Raw genomic sequence first — 19846 nt, 5'->3', positions numbered from 1 at the left:
AAAAGCATTTATCGCATTCCCCAGTCCCCTCTCTTTTCCCCCTCCTGACAGAGGAGGAGGGGGGGGGGGCGTCTTTCAGCCGTGGATTACACACACACACACATCCACACATCCAGCAACTTGTTCGGAAGCCATCCGAGAACGGCTGGATGAAATGGGGCAATCACTTCGTCTTGCACGCCGTCGGCTTCTCTCTCTTTGTGCACCGGCAGTCATTGATTGCGTGGTTCTTCTTCCCTCTTCTTCTTCTTCGGACGGTTTTTTTTTCTTTCCCCTTCGCCAGTGCAAAGCGCGGATTGATTGGCTGAGCAATTATACTCTCTCAGCCTAAGTTATTTCCAGAGAGAGAGAGAGAGAGAGAGAGAGTAACGAAAACAGAAGGCGGTTCCCCTCCCCTTCATCCCAGCGCACAGCCGCTCAGCCATCGATCCAGAGAAGGATCTCTGATCGGCGATTGGCTCGGCGTCCTACTGTTAGTGTCTAGACGCAGAGCGCGATTGGCTCTCAGCTCCCTCCAATAGGAGGAGCTCCTTTTCTTCTCCCCCTCCGTGTTTCCGCCGCTTGTTTTCGGATTTCTAGGAGAGGAGAGTGTTTTCGCCATGTCTATCCTTGATCAAGCTCAACGAGAAGAGCTCCCCCACCCCCGAAAAAAAGAAAATTAGAACCAAAAAAAATCGAGACGCCCCACAACTTCTGTTTCTTTGGATGTCTTCAATAACAAGTCTATAGACGTTGGGGTATATTTGGCTCCGACGGGCAAACACGCTTTGCGTCAAACCTTTTTTTTTTTTTGATAGACTGCTTTTTCTGGCGATGTTTCGGCCGTGCAAAATAATGATGATAACATTCTACAAGGATATTTTCTATTTTTCCATATTTTTTTATATTTCTCGCAATATTTCGTCTCGAGAAAATTGAAGAGATATTTCAAACAGTCCCCTTTTTTTTTCATAGAATGATTTATCTTGCGATGTTTCGGCTATGCAACAATAAAGGAAATATTCTAAATGGACATTTTGATAGTGTCTATTTCTACAAATGTTTCGCCGCTAGAAAATTCGATGGATATTTCAAATATTCTCAAATGTGTTTCCGTGTTCCATGGTTTTTATAGATGGTTCGTAAAAAAAAGAAAAAATCAACTTCCTTTCACAATGACATTCATTTTTGTAGGTACAAAAAAACGTGATCGGATCCACGTTTCCTTCTTCAAGAATAATTTTTAAAGAAAAGGCTTGAATGAAATTAAATCTTATAAAATTCTTTGATTTTATATGATTTATAAAATATCGAGAACTCATTGTCGTCAAATGCTTTTCAGCGGCCATCGAAAGAACGTATATTTCCGTAACTATATATATTATCCTCTTATTCTGGAGATGTCTTGGTTTAAGGGAGATCAAAAATTAGATAGGAATTAAAGCCGTTTATTGGCAAAATAGTTATAAATGATCTCAATACGTTCGAAGATCTTCAGACTCCAAAAAAGAACGTATTCTATAGTCTCTATCTCGTGTTAAGTATTCTGGAAACTGGAACATGTGAACCATCATGTTCTACAGCCCGGAAGGGGGTAGTGCCCCCAGTGCGCCTCATGCGTTGCACTGTAGGCGTTATTTTAAGTTCTTTGCAACGTGCCTTCCCTATAGGCCCCTAGCTCCAAGTCCTCTCGTTCCTTTTACTGTACCTCCGTTCATATTCTCTTCCCCTTCTTATTAAAACAACAATTATGATCGATCTGGTCTTGTCTTACCTTTAGCTTCGGAACTGGAATACAGAATTTAGGCCAAAAGCCAAGCGCTGGGACCTATGAGGTCATTCAGGAGGAAAACCTCATAGCAGCTGCACTATGAATCAATTGTTAGGAGAGGTCTGATGAAAGTAAGATGGAAGAAAGCGAATATGAAAGGAGGTACAGTAAAAGGAGTGAGAGGTCTTGCAGCTATATATACAGGGGTCTTAGGAAGGGACGCTGCAAAGAACCTTCAGCAATGCCTACAGTGCGGCGCGTGAGGGGCACTGACGGCACTAACCCGCGGGGATTTCTAACTTAGTATACCTAACGCACCGAAGGTTTATCTTTTTATTATCTATTATTATTTACTATTTTCCATCATTACTCATTTGTCTGATATTTCTTTGGCGTCGTCTTTTCTCATTTCTTCCCTTTTGTTCGTCGCGGGGGAAAAGTAGACAGAGGAGAAGTTTAAAGAAAATAAAATCTCTGAAAAGAAAACATCAATAAAACAGAATATGTCAAAATGAAATAACACCAAAGTAAAAAAAAGGAATTGTGGGTTGGAATCACACACAAAAAATAAAAGATTATCTATACATTCATAAACACGAAAGAAAACTTGCATAAATAATTCCTGAAAAGCAAAGAGAAAATTATGAAGAAATAAATAAATGCATATATATATATATATATATAGTATATATATATATATATATATATATATACATATATATATTATATATAGAATTAAAGATATATATATATTATATATATTCTAATATATATATATATATTAATCTATTTAAATGGTAATAGCCACAATGTCCTCTGTGCTCTTTTTTTGGATACGCTTGTCACTACAAAGCGTCGAGATCCAACTTCAAAGAAATATGAAAGAAATTATGATGTCCGGTAGCTAACGGGAAACATCATGATTTTTTTTTCATATTTCTTTGAATTTGGATCTCGAGGCATTTTGTAGTGACAAGCGTATCCAAAAATGAGAAAAGAAATCGAGAAGTTAAGAGGGCATTGTGGCTATTACAATTTAATATATATATATATATATATATATATATATATATATATATATATATATATATATATATATATATAATATATATAATAGTATAAATATATAAAACAGATCAACAAACAAAATATAACAGTAAAAAAAACGATACAGAAATAATATTATACACACTGTTTTATATAAACAAAGCTCCTACACTACACTGTAAACAAAAAATGTCGTAAATAACAAAGGAAACTTAATATAATCCGAAATATCGTAAAACAAAGAAACTTTTAAAAATGCCTAAAATAATTCACAAGGCTTAACTGGCTCCTAATATAGCGGGAGATTGACGAAATAATGTCTCTACAGATGACAACATTGAGAATTCTGATAACTTAAATTCAAACGATGTTGAAGTTACTTATATATAGTTGATGATGTCTCTAGACTTTTTTTGTGTTCTATTTTTACATTACAGATAAGACATCACTTACAGATAATGACAGTTTTTATCTCTCCCCGAAGACAAATTATAGTTAGAGCTTAGTACTAAAGAGACAAAGAAACCCTACGGTAATTATAGTATCTCCAGTTTTAAGGACACGGCATACAAGGTGGTTTCACCAGGGGAAGTAAATTGAGCCAACTGGCAACTCATGTCAATGTAAACAAAACCACCAAGGATTCGAGAACATCAGTGAGCGTTCTTTTAGGAATAAGGACAGTCAGCGTTCTTTTAGGAATTAAGAAGTTCTTGTACTCACCGAATTTTAGTGCTGGTTTCGTAGAACCAACCAATTCAAGTTAGTAACTAAAAAGCTCAACATAGTTAATATACTGCTATATCATTGATCTTATGGCAAAATATGAATTACTTTTCTTATCAATTAAAAATATTATGAACTGGAATATAATACAGCAATATTATTGTTATTTTTCTTCATTTAACTTCGATTCCTGGAAGCAAAATTCTATCCTCCCCCTTGCCAAACAAAAAAATATGCTAATTGGTAACTCAAGGCATAAAGTTATTGCCAGTTTGTTGATGTTACATTTGATTCCAGGAAATAATAAAGGATACTTTCCCTCCTGAAGCAAAATTATTTGAGCTGCCAAACTGGTGCTTGAAGCTTAAGTGTCTTGGAAACCAATGAGATCTCAGCCCTCATGGTACAAAACATACCATAACTGACAACTTGACAGCATAACGTCATGTTAGTTGCAGGCGAGTTTGGTCTCAAGGAAACAAAATAACAGATTCTGCGAGAAATGAAACTATAAATTGGCAAATATTTCTTATTTATCTTCTTTGTTCATTGGAGATGCTTTTCATTTTCTTCTAATAGAGGAATATACCTTCCCCTCCCAATTCATTCCTTCCCTCCCCTTTCCCCTCCCCTACCCTCTTCCCTCCCCCTACCCTTAGAATGTCATTCAGAGTTTTCCCGGGCAGCGCCGGGTTGGTCAGCTAGCGATTAATTAAGAATCAAAGCTATGGAAGTCTACGGGAAATCCACATCCAATTCAGCACGACCATTTTGTCGGTGGTGGCTTTACGTTGATGGAATTTGTGCCAAATAGACAACATTGGGACAAAACTGAAGTCGCGTGTGTTTGTGTTTGCGTCAAACTGTTTACGAATATGCGTGACTTCGCCTTCCTAGACAGTGACCCCCCCAAGGGTTTTCTGGGGCATTATCCAGAACCAATATGTCTTGGAGGTCATTATGCCAAAAGATGCTTAGTATTGTACTGTATTTTTCAGGAATCACGTTGAGTAGAGAAAAGTCCATAAACAAAGATCCAGCCAAATTACGATTCTTGTCAAAAAGTCGTCATTAAAAGTCAATTTTTCACCAATGTTTACTCAGATAAATGAAATAAATTCTCTAAAATAATTTATTAGGATTTACTATATTAAAATTAAATTATTGTTGCGAATATTGAGATATAATCACATACAAAATGTTGTAACAAAAAAAAAGTTTTTCTATAAAATTGTCCCTTTTGATGACAAAATTCTTCTTCATTATGTTAAAAAGAAGTAAGTCCTCGTTGATAAATAACTTCTTATTAGACCAATAAGAATCACATTTAACAATATCAACTTATGTGAAAACTCATTGTCAAGACAATCCAAAAAAAAAAATTTTTTTCAACAAAGCTTATTTAAAAGCTTTCATTATACAAATTAAATTCTCTCGAGAGAAATTTATCTTTGAAAAATAAACAAGGCGTGATCCAACCTCCAGCTTACTTGGAGGGCGTGTTAAAATCTACGGTCAAATAGCGTGTTGTTACACCGACGAAAATTAAAATAAATACGTTATATTTTATTAGAAATAGTTGTTCTGTACTGTTTAAAACGCACGTTATATATTTTGTTACATTTTCATTCTAATAAGTAAATCATGAATATCCTATCCTATAATTCCTGTATGTTTAACTCAACGCGAAACACCTTTTTAGGCTTTTCCTTAGACCTCTCCTATTCCCTCAACAAAAACAAGAGCAAGAACAACAACAACAACAAAATGGTTTGTAGGCTTACTCCCTGAGTAAGCGAAAACAGATTCAAAAGCAAACTGTCCTTTTTCGGGAAGGCACTCCGATGAGAACACTTTCATTTAAACTCACTAAGGTAAACGGAAGAAAGTACCACAGAATAGGCATAAAATTAATTCAATTTTTCCCAGAAAAGTTAAAAAATAAAAAATAGAAACTTTCTAAAGAAAGGCGCCAGAATTCCAATCCCTTCGATAGATCCACTCAAGCGAAAACTTCTTCCAAAATTGATATACGTCCTTTCTCTCATGAAAAAGGCAAACAGATACTCGCGAAGCTGAAACTGATTTACCTAAAGCCCTCAGCCATAACAATTGAAAAATTGAAGTGTCTTCGGCGCAAACGAGTTTTCAGTAGAGCTTATAATGCTGAGTGATGAGCCAAGGCCCGTGACACTGCCACCAGCCACGCCCCCTTGCTGCTCTGTCCTACAGCGTTGCCAGAGGCACGATGATGGCTAAATTTAACTTTCAATAAAATAGAATAAGAATGCTGAGGAGGCTAGAGGGCTGCAATTTGGTATGTCTGATGATTGGAGGGTGGATGGCCAACGTACCAATTTGCAGCCCTCTAGCCATTTCAACAGTTTGCCTTTGCAAAGCACTAGAATGACAACTGAACATTTTATTTCCGAAAGAAATTTAACGTATTTAAATCAAACTTTTTAGTGGCCCACTTTGAAAAAAATGCATGTTTTGCATAACAGTCAAATCCACCAACGATGTATATATATAATATATATATATATATATATACTATATATATATATATATATATATATATATATGTGTGTGTGTGTGTGTGTGTGTGTGTGTGTGTGTGTGTGTGTAGATAGATAGAGATAGATAGATAGATAGATAGATAGATAGATAAACAGAGAAATACTTGGAAAGATTGAATACCTGCTACATAAACATCGTAAATAAAAGCCTTAACCACTATCTTCGAAATTTGACATTTCTTTTGAAGAATAACTTTTATCAGCAATTTCGGGGAATCAGCTGAATTTACACTTTTTATCGCTAGAGAATAATTACAGAATACTAATGAATTATTTGAAGCCGAATCATAGTTATTCAATAAAAACTCTCTACCCGATTGGCGATATCTGATCGGATGCTATTTTAATACTAAATAAACCTGTGTAATCTCTCTCTCTCTCTCTCTCTCTCTCTCTCTCTCTCTCTCTCCTCACGGCCCCTGGAGGCATATAGCCGAGCTAGGCAACGGGTTACCTGTTAATGAGACCGGAAGGTCTAGGTAAGACGATTGAGCGTCACCTGGACAGCGGTCAGTCATTTGATACTGGAAGTGGACCCTGTCTTCCTCTACTCTCTCTCTCTCTCTCTCTCTCTCTCTCTCTCTCTCTCTCTCTCTGAATTTTTTCGTTCTTAAACCGTCTTATCACTTCTCCGTGAGAACGTATAACAGCAGACCAGAAATCAATCAGTTCTTCTCTCTCTCTCTCGACGGCTGAGTGGATATAATCACTGTCTCGCCTATGCGCCTACGTTCGAATCCTGGCCCGAGTAAGGGAACTTCTCATGTGTAATACCCGCTGGGCGTCAGTTCCTCCCTGGGTATATTGAGTTCGATACTAAAGGGTCATTTGCCACTTAATATTCGATATTTGGACAGTTCTAGTAAATGAATTATCTCGTAAGCTTATCTGTCGTCGGAAATCGAGTTTTCTATACAACATGTAATGCTGTATGACACCTCTCCGCCACGGCCCGTGGTGGCCTGCGTCGTCGCGCTGCCAGAGGCACGATCATAGCTAACTCTAACCTTAGATAGAATAGAACCTTTTGAGGAGGCTAGAGGGCTGCATTTTGGTATGTTTGATGACTGGAGGATGGATGACCAACATACCAATTTGCAGCCCTCTAGCCTCAGTAGTTTTTAAGATCTGAGGGCGGACAGAAATAGCCATCTCAATAGGTTTATTTTATGGAAAACCAAAACAGACGGTAAATGATTTTTTAAAAAATATGTAAATAGCACTAAAACAAATAGAGCGGGAAAATAGCAAGATTCATATAATATATAAATACATATATATATATATATATATATATATATATATATATATATATATATATATATATATATAATTATGCATATATATAGTACATGAATAATGATCAATAGGTCATAAGAAATTAGACGAGAAACAGTTCCAAATAAAATAGCTAATAAAGCAATGATGAAACGTACAGTAAGGAATGGAACAAAAAAAAGGCATCAGGTAATGGCCAGGGAGATTTATTGGCAAGTGGTTGGGTTAAAAGAGACATTACTGAATGGCCAAAGATGACAGCAGGAAGGACAGTTAGGTACCAGCCAAAACGACCGTAAGTACTGGCCAAATATTGTGTAATTACTGGACAAATTTAGGGTAAGTACTGACCAAATTTAAGTAAGTACTGTCCAAATTTAGAGTAATTACCGTCCAAATTTAGAGTAAGTACTGTCTAATTTCAGAGTAAGCCCTGTCCAAATTTAGTGTAATTACTGCCCAAATTTAGAGTAAATAATGGCCAAATTTAGAGTAAGTGTTGCCCAAATTTAGAGTAAGTAGTGGCCATATTTAGATCAAGTACTGAAAAAATTTAGAATAATTACGGGGTGAATTTAGAGTAAGTACTGGCCACATTTAGAGTAAGTACTGACAAAATTTAGAATAATCACAGGGCAAATTTAGAGTAAGTACTGGCCACATTCAGAGTAAGTTAGGACAAAATTTTAGAGTAAGTACTGGCAAAATGTAGAAAAATTACGGGGCAAATTTAGAGTAGGTACAGGCAAAATTTTGAGTAAATACTGTCCAAAGGATAAGAGTAAGTACTGGGCCACATTCAGAGTAAGTTAGGACAAAATTTATAGAGTAAGAGTACTGCGCAAAAATGTTATGAAAAATTACGGGGCAAATTTAGAGTAAGTACAGGCAAAATTTTGAGTAAGTACTGTCCAAATGATAAGAGTAAGTACCAAACTAAAATCATATCGAATTAAGTAATTCAAGTAATGGAACTATTTAAAGGGAAAAACAGACAATAAAAAATGAATCATGCTAAAATGGCAGTATATAACGGCCCAAAAAAAACAGAAAATAATGACTGTAAAAGTCGGAACATCATAGTAAATGACGCGCCATTACTACAGGAAAAAGAACAGGAATTAACAGATCTTTCCAAGAGTTTTCGGGGGTCGTTACCCCGGACCAATATTTTCTTTTGTTTATGCTTTTAAGGTCATACCCGAACGGGGTTGTACCAAACACGCCGCGTAGTTGGATACATACAAGGTTAAAACCTTAGCGGGAGGGTATGGGCGTCAATACCTAGGAAAGATCTGCAATTACCTGAAAGACAGTAGTAAGCAAGCACTCATTACCTTAGTGACTATAGCGTCTAGGTAAGGACGTTTTTTTGTATTGGTAACGAGACAATGGGCAGTTTCAGAGTCAACGAGTGACCTCCGTTTTGCAAAAGAGGAATAAGGGAAAGCGTCAGCATATGAATGCTAAATAAGCAGCGAGTGATGACGACGTACACAGGCAGAAAGTAAAATGAAAGTTGCTATTAAAAACAGTCATACAATAGACAAGTTACTATCGTAACCTCATGCCAGGAAGTACTAAACAAAAAGGGCCAGGAAGTAACAAGTAAGAATGCTATATACGAAACAGCCACTAACAGCCCGGTGGTCGCCTGTATTTTGCACCTATATAGCGGTGACGGACGCATGATCAAGGCTAACATTAACCTCAAATAAAATCAAAACCACTGAGGCTAGAGGGCTGCAATTTGGTATGTTCGATGACTGGAAGGTGGATGATCAACATACCAATTTGCAACCCTCTAGCCTCAGTGGTTTCTAAGATCTGAGGGCGGACAGATAAAGATCTGACGGACAGACAAATAGCCATCTCAGTAGTTTACTTTTACATTAAATTAAGGACTGAATGACCGATCGGAATTTAAAACTATAAACATTACGTTTACTTTATTAATTTGGTCATTGTGCTCAGTAAACTTCATATGATTATTTCAGGGTATAAACCAACGAATTTGACATTCGTTAATAGTCGATGGCGTTTGTTTTTACCATAATAAAAAGGCGTTATCCAATCTCCAGCTTATTCGGGAGGCGTGCAAGATTTTTCCCTCATGCATAAGTTGCCAACATTATATTCCTAACTCAACGTAAATTGAAACGTGCTAAAATCTGTGGTCAAATAGAGCCTTGTTTCACCAATGAAAATTAAAATAAATACACTGTATTTTATTAGAAAGTATTTTTCTGTATTGTTTAACATGCGCAATGTTTAGTTTTTTACATTTTCATTCTACACTCTAAAAAATTATGGGTATAATAGGGGTAGAAAAAGGGTGTTTCTAGTGGTTAAAATAGCATACCCCATCCGGGTATTAAGAACTATAGTATACCCTTTACAATATACCCTATCATGGGTATAACATATATGGTGATGCCCTCATTGAGGGGTATTCTATACGATATATATGCCCAGGTATATAAATTATATAATTACTATATTAATGCAATACACCCTTAGGTGTACGTATCCTTACAGTATATAAAATCATAAGGTCAATGATTATGAAAATTTGGTTTATCAATTTATTATTTTCATCGCACTTGAAGTATTAGTGATGAAGGCGGGTGGATGGATGAGGGAGAGGAATGTGATCTGTGGCTGCGCGTATACGAGAGACAACTTGCAGAAGTGTTGTTTGTGTGGTAGGAGGCACGTTACGTGTTTTGAAATATTGGCGCCACACTGTCTGGGACACACTGGCAGCGATATCTCTTTGGAGAATTAAGTTATCTATATTTCGATTGGAAAAGTTCCTTCCTATATGTTGAAATCAACACTTAAGTTTCACTGAAAAAATGCTGTCCCAGAATTCTTTAAAACTTCCATATATTGCTCAATAACCACACCTCACCCCCACCAACCACACCTCACCTCCACCACACAGACGTAACACCGCTAGACTGAAATGTTGAGCGAGTCACCGAGTGATTGAGTCTTGAGAATAGTGACAATAGCAGCAAATGCAAAAGAGACGACATACTATATCAATGCGTATGTCTATGTAATATATATAGTGTATATATATTATATATATAATATATATATAGTGTATATATATTATATATATTAGATATATATATATATATATATATATATATATATATATATATATATATATATAACTGCGATTGGGTAATCAAGTGAGTCTTGGCAACAATATAATTGCCAAGAACTACATTTGTAGCATACCGACTTGCTGCAAAATTATCAATAACTCAAAACTATTATATTATTAGTAACTTTTTTATTGCGTTACACTATCAGTGTAACAATATGGTTATTTGATAAAGAGTAAAAGTTCATTTTATTACATAATCAGATATACTTCCGAAGCCCATTTTGAGACCAAATGTAAAAAGGGTTTAATATTCACCAAAATACCCTGCCTATCTATTGAGAGGGGTATTTCTGAGCAGTAGGGCGTATGAACTTAAGTATAAACCTTAGCTCAACCGTTATACCCATTCTCTACCTTGAGCTTTTTACAGTGTAATAAATAAATCGTAAATATCCTATCCTTAAATTCCTGCATTTCTAACTCGACGCGAAACGCCTTAGCAATTGAAAATGTACTTGAATTCGATACTCGGAAATAAAATGAAGAATTCGGGGGGTGACAACCTCACCCGTTGGCGCCCCGGGTCCGTGCCCTTGGCGCCATCCGAATCAGCATCTGGAAAAAAGACCAGCTTAATCCGACGCCCTTGTGCCACAACCTCCTCAGTTCGACGAGAAGAAGAAGAACAACAACAACAACAACAAGAAGAGCTGCATGGTGTTCCCAAGATCCTGCCTAATATATCCATTAACCCCGAAGCCCTCTGCGTCTCTCGAGACGGTTTTGAAGCCTCGGAGCCGCCTGGAACAACAAACTGAAGCCCCAAAGGCTTCGGAATCGCAGTCAACGAAGCCCCGTTCATAAATCCCATGGGGGCCAATTTGCAGCCTTACGTTTGTTTAAGAGATGATCTGCGATTGATCTTCACTGGACCGTTATACCCGGCAGAGATGCAGCCTCTCTCTCTCTCTCTCTCTCTCTCTCTCTCTCTCTCTCTCTCTTTGTGAGGTTACTGTCATTCTCATGAAAATGTCGCTACGTCTCATGGCGCAGACATGAGATACAGCCTCTCTCTCTCTCTCTTTCTCTCTCTCTCTCTCTCTCAGGTTACCGCTTAATGAGAGCAGCCAAGGGCGGTATAGCTATACCTCCTTCCTCCTCTCCGACCGGATATGATCCCGCAAACACTTGAGAGACGTGAGCGCCCCCTTTCTCACACCCCTAAGGCTTCGTCAGGCACCTCTCTCTCTCTCTCTCTCTCTCTCTCTCTCTCTCTCGTCCGATCTGTCACGCCGGCCATATAATTATCTGCTGCAAAATGGACTCCTGGCCATCCCCCATCCCCTACTCCTAACTTCGGAAGGGAAGATCATTCTCACCCGTCTACCAATCACCCAGCCACCCAACCCCACCCACTCTACACATACACACACCCGACCACCCAGCCCACATCTCTCTCTCTCTCTCTCTCTCTCTCTCTCTCTCTCTCTCTCTCTCTCTCTCTCTCTCTCTCTCTCTCCCCGTTTCTTTCTGTTCCTCTCCACGTTGCTGTCTGTAGCCTCCTCCCCAAAGCTAGTATGACCCCTCCGTAGTCAACTACCTACCAGGTACATGACTAACGGTTTGGGTCGTCGATTACGCAGCGAGATCACACCCTGGCCCTCTTGCTAACGTGGCAAGTGTCACGCCCGCTACGCTATACTTACTCTCAATCGCGAAATCTTTTCTGTTCTCCATCGAACCTGGGCTAGATAGGGATTCTAGATTGCCGGCCCCATCGGCCTCAGGATTTAAAAAATAGATAAATAAATAATAAATACAAATAACAAGGAATATCGCTTAATAAAAGCCAAAAGGACTTTTAAAAAATATTTTAAAAACTTAAAATATTTAAAAGGTCTAAAAAGTAATATTATTATTATTATTATTATTATTATTATTATTATTATTATTATTATTATTATTATTAAATGCGTTAATTTTTTATAGAGTTTTATCTATCTTTCCGATGACGGATTTTACTCTTGAATAGAACAGAATATAGAATCTAGGCCAAAAGCCAAGCGCTGAGACCTATGAGGTCATTCAGCGCTGAATGGTAGATTGGCAGTAAGAAGGTTTGAAAAGTGTAACAGGAGGAAGACCTCAAAGCAGTTGCACCGTGAATCACTTGTTAGGAAAGTAAGATGGAAGAAAGAGAATATGAAAGGAGGTAAAGTAAAAGGAACGGAATGGGTTGTAGCTACAAGGGCCTAAGGAGGGCACGTTTTAAAGAGCCTCAAGCAATGCCTACAGTGCACCGCATGAGCTATACAGACGGCACTAACACCCTTCGGTCCAGTAATTCTTGGAGAGGAAACTATAGTCGCAAACTTATTATTATTATTATTATTATTATTATTATTATTATTATTATTATTATTATTATTATTATTATTGACCATTATCATAACTACTGTGTGGATGTTGCCAATTCTCATTTCTATCATTTTATCTCGTGTATCTAGATTGTGCATTTTGTATCGCCTCCACTTGGTATATCCCATGTATTATATGACCCTCAGCTGCCCAGCCTAGAGGATGTCTGGCAGCTCCGGACGAAAGCTCGCTACAAGATAAAGATAGAGAGAGAGAGAGAGAGAGAGAGAGAGAGAGACGTGAATGACTTTGATGAGTATGATATCATAGTTTATCTGTAAAAACCGATCTTGACCCTGTATTTGATAATGACCTCCATAGGCGCTCAACTAGCCTGTTTCAGTATAGTACGGAAAAAGCCGCTATTCGAAAAATAGAGAAGAATCTCTACAAATCGTAACGCTGCTGAAGTAGCCATTACTTTTAATAAAGTAATATTATTATTATTAGTATTATTATTATTATTATTATTATTATTATTATATATCCGCTACATAGACGACACCTTCATAAAAGTTGACAGAGAAGAGGACCTTGAAACTTTAAGAAACACCTTCGAAGAATGCTCCGTCCTCCACTTCACGTGTGAGCGCAGCGTTTGACGGTGCCCCTACCCTTTCCTGGACGTTCGGGTACAGCAGACCCCTACGGGATACACCACCACGGTTTACAAGCGAAAACCCACAAACCCGGGTCTATGCCTTAATGGGTCCAGCGAGTGCCCAGACAGGTATAAAAGATCGGTGGTAGATGCCTTCGTCCGCCGCGCCCTTACACACTGTTCCACATGGAGAGAAACCACCAGGGAGATCGAAAGGTCTACACAAGTTCTCATTAATAATAACTTTTCAAACCGTTCGGTCGAACGCCAAACGAGGGACTCCATAAATAAATGGCACCAAGAAAGAACGACCGTAACTAACGACCAAAGTGGAGCTATATATATAAAAATCCATATGCAACACAAATATTTGGAAGATGAAAACAAAGGCTATAGGAAATAATCAGTGAAATGTCTCCACTACAGAAGTGATAAATTAGCCTCATAATTTATTACAAAACAAGCATGAAAACCAGCCAGCTGCTTCTTAGAAAACAACCCGGCGCCCCCAGAAACGTCTTTGAAGAGAAGGAGTGTCATCTACGAATTCACATGCTCGGTGGATGGATGCCACCATTCTTATATCGGGATGACCACTACCAGACTCTCCAAGCGTCTCTCGTGTCATCTTCAAGAAGGGGCCATTTTCATTCACTATAGGGAAAAACACAACAGGAGACCAGAAAGAGCTGAGCTTATAAAGAACATAGAAATTATTGACCATGCACCGGACCGAAAACGCCTACGTTATCTTGAAGCATTACATATATTAGAGAAAAAAACCGACTATCAACACGGTAAAAGAAACAGAGTTTCTCCCCACCATCATAAGAAGAAATGGCGCAAGAAACCAACCGACTACGTATACCGCCACGAGAGAGAGGAGAGATCGAGGGGGGGAGAGACAGAGAGAGAGAGAGAGAGAGAGAGATCGAGGGGGGAGAGACAGAGAGAGAGAGAGAGAGAGATCAGGGGGGAGAGACAGAGAGAGAGAGAGAGAGAGAAAGAGAAAGAGAGAGAGAGGCGCAGAGAGAGAGAGAAAGAAAGAGAGAGAGGGAGCAGGCAGAGAGAGAAAGAGAGAGCGTGAGAAGGAGCGAACGAGAGAGAGAGAGAGAGAGGAGAGAGAGAGGAACTTGCAGAAAGAGAAAGAGAGAGAGCAAGAGAGAGAGAAAGAGCGGAAGAAGTAGAGATAGAAAGCGGGAGAGAACGAGCGGAAGATATATCAATTGTACAGCCTGCCGCCCAAGAGGTGGGTACCCTAACCAACACCCAACCGACGCTAATAACCCCGTCCAAACTACGTAGGTCTGAACGCCTCAGGGGGAGATTTCGTTTCCATCCAACGACCTATTATTATTATTATTACTGATTCATTTAAAATCGAGTCGTTTATTTAAGAAAATGAACAAGAAGATAAAATTTATCAGTGGTGTAATGTTACAGTTCAGTGAAAGATATTGTTGCAAAAAACGAGTTTTCTGTACAGCATGTAATGCTGTGTGAAACGCTCAGCCACGGCCCATGAAACTCTCAGCCGCAGTGGTGGCCTTTGCTATTGCGTTGCCAGATGCACGATTATAGCGAGGTTTAAACTTAAATCAAATTAAAACTACTGAAGGAAGGCTAGAGGGCTGCAATTTGGTAAGTCTGATGACTGGAGGGTGGATGATCAACAAACCAATTTGCAGCCCTCTAGCCTCAGCGGTTTTTAAGATCTGAGGGCAGACGGACGGATAAGCAGTGGTTCTTTTACAGAAAACTGGAAAAAGATGATTTTTCCGAGATTTTAAAGCGGTTTTTTGTAGCTTAAGGGCCTCTCATGCTTGTAGATAATCAGTATAGCAAGACGCATTGAACAATTAAATAAACAGATGAATAATTGAACACATTTCATCCATTGCCCAAACCTAGGAGTTTTCCAGCGCCAATAACCATGGATTTGGCGATGAAAGCTGAAACCAGGCGTTGACGTCTTGGTAATCGTACTGCTCTTGTCGAGGAAATATAGATGAAGAATGAAATATAAGCGAATACCACAGGAAAATGATAGGCAGAATGTCAGTGCCAAGCGCTTTTGCCTTTATTCGGGCATTTGGACCTAGACGGTGCTTGGATCGAAGCGAAAGCACTTGGTACTGACTTCATGTTTATCATTTAATTGTGATATTCGCTCATATAATAAAGTCACGTGCATCTACTGTGGTTTTTTTAAAGCATATATATGTATATATAGTATATATATGTATATATATATATATATATATATATATATATATATATATATATATATATATAATATATATTATATTAAACCGCAATTATTTTTATCAATATTAGCAATTTTACCAAATGCATTTTCCAAACAGGCTGATATTTCCACTGACAATATTTACCTAACTGAGATTATGTATTACGAAGTGATGTTAATAATAATACTGATAATAATAACAACAGTCTATTTTCCTGCCTCGTGCGATGGTAGGAATGAAAAATATAATAATAACAATAATTATAATTCATCAAATTGTCACCCAGTGATACTTTTCTTTTATTAGTAGGCTTATTGATAATCTATAAGATATTATATAATTTTCGCCTCTAATTTTGTATAAAAATAACATCATCATCATCATCATCATCATCATCATCATTCTACTCATCATCATCATCATCATCATCATCATCATCATCATCATCATCATCTATCATTATTAGTTATTATTATTATTATTATTATTATTATTATTGACGGTTTTTTTCTTCAATAAACAAAATATAAATTTTGCCTCCCGACGAAGACTACTATTATATTATATTATTATTATTATTATTATTATTATTATGATTATTATTATTATTAATTATTATTATTATTATTATTATGAAGATATGACTTACAAATTCTTTAAAATAATAATAAATAACCTGTAAATCATGTCACCAATATTTCTCTAGTATATTCAGCCATACCTGTTCCTAATTCTCAAATAATAATGAAAATAATGCAATAAAAGCTACAGATACGTTAATATCTTACCAAACAATGTCTGGGGGTCGTTATATAGGGCTCATATTTTTTTTTCTTTTTTTTTTGTGGGGAATCATTGCCTTCATGATATTGACGGGGGGGGGGGGGGGGTGGGGGGCTTTGCTAGATTGTGACCCACAAGGGTTTTCGGGGGTTATTATTCATTTATTTATTTTTTTTTAAAGATTTACAGTCTTCTGTTTATGTTTTTCCGGTCAGCCCCAAGGGGCTTGTTAAACACGCCGAAGGCTCCATATCTCTCTGGGTGGCACCCCCAGACAGAGACCCACCCTGCATGGGGGCCCAGAGCAACGAGGGAGGTTCTTACCTGGCTAATAAGGTGAGGCCTTGCCTGCGAAACGAGCAACGAGAAGCTTTAGTATTCCATTCGTACTTCAAAAGACGATACCACCCAGACGTCCACAAGACCACTTGACCACCACTATACTGACGTATTCGAGTCCCGTCACCTCCCAAGGGGGCCCGGCAGCCCGGCCCGATAAGCCCATTCCCTCCCCGGGCGAGAGCCAATGAATGGAGACGAGTAGGCCAGACACCGCCCTCAGGTTGATCCATCGGCCAATGAGCGCTCTTCTCCGAATAGAGTCGGCCAATGGGCGACGGCTCGGATCGTAAGCCCCGCCCCTTTTATCCCCGCGCCTCCGGGGGGCGAGGGTGGCAGGGTGGCAGGGGTCGAGGCTGCTCCGGTCGGAGTTACAGAAACGAAAAATAATCTCATTTGGCGTCTGACGGAGACTTGCGTCGTTTCTCGGTCGCCTGGATTCGTTATGGTTTTCGTTATGATTTAATGGTTATAATTACAACATCACTGGTGGGAGAGGTGTGAATCCCCCCCAATGAAATGTATATATTTTTTTTCTTTATAAAATGAATAAAAAACATGTAAAGATTCGTTTTCTTTTATCCACGCCAGATCGCTTTGCTGTGTAAAGGAAGCCTTCGAACGAATCATGAATAAAAACAGCCATTGTTGGTCACGGATTGCTTAAAAATAAATAAATAAATAAATAAACATAAAATAACCATAATAAAACAAAACCTTCCAGGTACGTAATGGAAAAAGTTATGATTGATTCCAATTCACATTTTATTTTTTATTTTTTCATTTTATTTTACTTTTTTAAGGCCGACGGAATGGGCAACCTTGGCCCTTGTTCTCCGTAAGGGGGGAGTAGTGTCGTCAGTGCGCCTCGTGCGGTGCACTGTAGGCATGATTTAAGGTTCTTTGCAGAATCCTTTCACTTCCTTTATTTTCTTCCATCTTGCAAACAGTGTTCCTTCTGTTACGTCTTTTGAGCATTTTAACTGCCAATTTCCCCTTTCAGTGCTGACTGACCTCGTAGATCCCAGCCAATTTTGACCTAAACGCTAGATACTCTATTCTCGACATAAGAAGGGGTCGACGCGCCCCCGACATTAAGGGAGCGTATAGAAAACATGGAATAAAAACCGGAATCAACTAAAGATCATAATTCCGAAATTTGGAATGACGAAATTTGGAATGACGAAAATCGGAATGACGAAATTTGGAATGACGAAATTTGGAATGACGAAATTCGGAATGGCGAAATTTGGATTGACGAAATTCAGAATGACGAAATTCAGAATGACGAAATTTGGAATGACGAAATTTGGAATGACGAAATTCGGAATGACGAAATTTGGATTGACGAAATTCAGAATGACGAAATTCAGAATGACGAAATTTGGAATGACGAAATTTGGATTGACGAAATTTGGAATGACAAAATTTAAATTTGGAATGACGAAATTGGAATGACGAAATTTCAGAATGACGAAATTTGGAATGACGAAATTTGGAATGACGAAATTCGGAATGGCGAAATTTGGATTGACGAAATTCAAAATGACGAAATTCAGAATGACGAAATTTGGAATGACGAAATTTGGAATGACGAAATTCGGAATGACGAAATTTGGATTGACGAAATTCAGAATGACGAAATTCAGAATGACGAAATTTGGATTGACGAAATTTGGAATGACAAAATTTGGAATGACGAAATTTGGAATGACGAAATTTGGAATGACGAAATTCGGAATGACGAAATTTGGAATGACGAAATTCAGAATGACGAAATTTGGATTGACGAAATTTGGAATGACGAAATTTGGAATGACGAAAATTGGAATGACGAGAATTGGAATGACGAATTCAGAATGACGAAATTTTGGAATGAATGAAATTTGGTTTATTGACGAAATTTGGAATGACGACAAATTTGGATTGACGAAATTTAGAATGACGAAATTTGGATTGACGAAATTCCAGAAGACGAAATTTTGGAATGACGAAATTTGGGAAATGAGAAATTTGGAAATTGACGAAATTGGGGAATGACGAAAATTTGGGAATTGACGAAATTTGAATGCGAAAAATTTGGAAATTGGCCGAAAATTTGGAATGACAAATTTGGAAATTTGACGAAAAATTTGACAAATTGAAACGAAATTTGGAATGACGAAAAATTGGAAATGACGAAAAAAAAAAATTTGGGAATGACGAAAATTGGAATGACGAAATTCAGAATGACGAAATTCAGAATGACGAAATTTGGATTGACGAAATTTGGAATGACTTACATTTAAATAAAATCAAAACTACTGAGGCTAGAGGGCTGCCCTAGCATATAGCGTTGCCAGACGCATGATCAGGGCTAACTTTAACCTTAAATAAAATCTTAACTACTGAGGATAGAGGGCTGCAATTTGGCAAGTTTGATGATTGTAGAGTGGATGATCAACATACCAATTTGCAGCCCTCTAGCCTCAGTAGCTATTAAGATCTGGGGGCGAACGGATAGACAAATAGCCATCTCAATGATGTACTTTGACAGGAAACTAAAATGTGTATTTCTCTCTCTCTCTCTCTCCTCAGTTATAACTGTTCAGTTATAACTGTCAGTTAAAACTGCACGTGTGTGGGTATCTCAGTTGCTCATTTCGTCAGTTCAACTAAACTGTACAGTTAAACTGAGACAAATGCAATGTTCCATAATATTTTTAACTGAAAGGAGTAACTGAACTGAGCGTGTGTGTGGGGATTCGTAACTGTACAGTTCTCGACATCTCCTTTCTATAGAGGTGGCAGCGGTGAGTGCAGTTTGTTGAGATGGCACGTAAGCAAAACGAAGTGGTTGTAGAATTCATTGATATCTATCGATCTGAACCTTGCCTGTGGCAAATTAAAAGTGAAGAATATCATAACCGCACAAAGAAAGATGCTTACAGAAAATTAGTAAAGAAGTTGGAGGAA

At 37.9% G+C, this 19846-nt stretch overlaps 1 pseudogene; it reads right to left on the bottom strand.

The window, feature by feature from the left end:
• LOC135205366 (protein glass-like) overlaps positions 1-17014 on the bottom strand; it is a 111788-nt pseudogene extending 94774 nt beyond the window's left edge.
• Between the last annotated feature and the right edge of the window lie 2832 nt (positions 17015-19846).

This window comes from Macrobrachium nipponense, chromosome 49 (genome assembly GCF_015104395.2).
Source record: "Macrobrachium nipponense isolate FS-2020 chromosome 49, ASM1510439v2, whole genome shotgun sequence".
NCBI classification, from domain to species: domain Eukaryota; kingdom Metazoa; phylum Arthropoda; class Malacostraca; order Decapoda; family Palaemonidae; genus Macrobrachium; species Macrobrachium nipponense.
The sequence above is the reverse complement of the archived record's forward strand: the minus strand, read 5'-3'. Positions and strand labels throughout refer to the sequence as shown.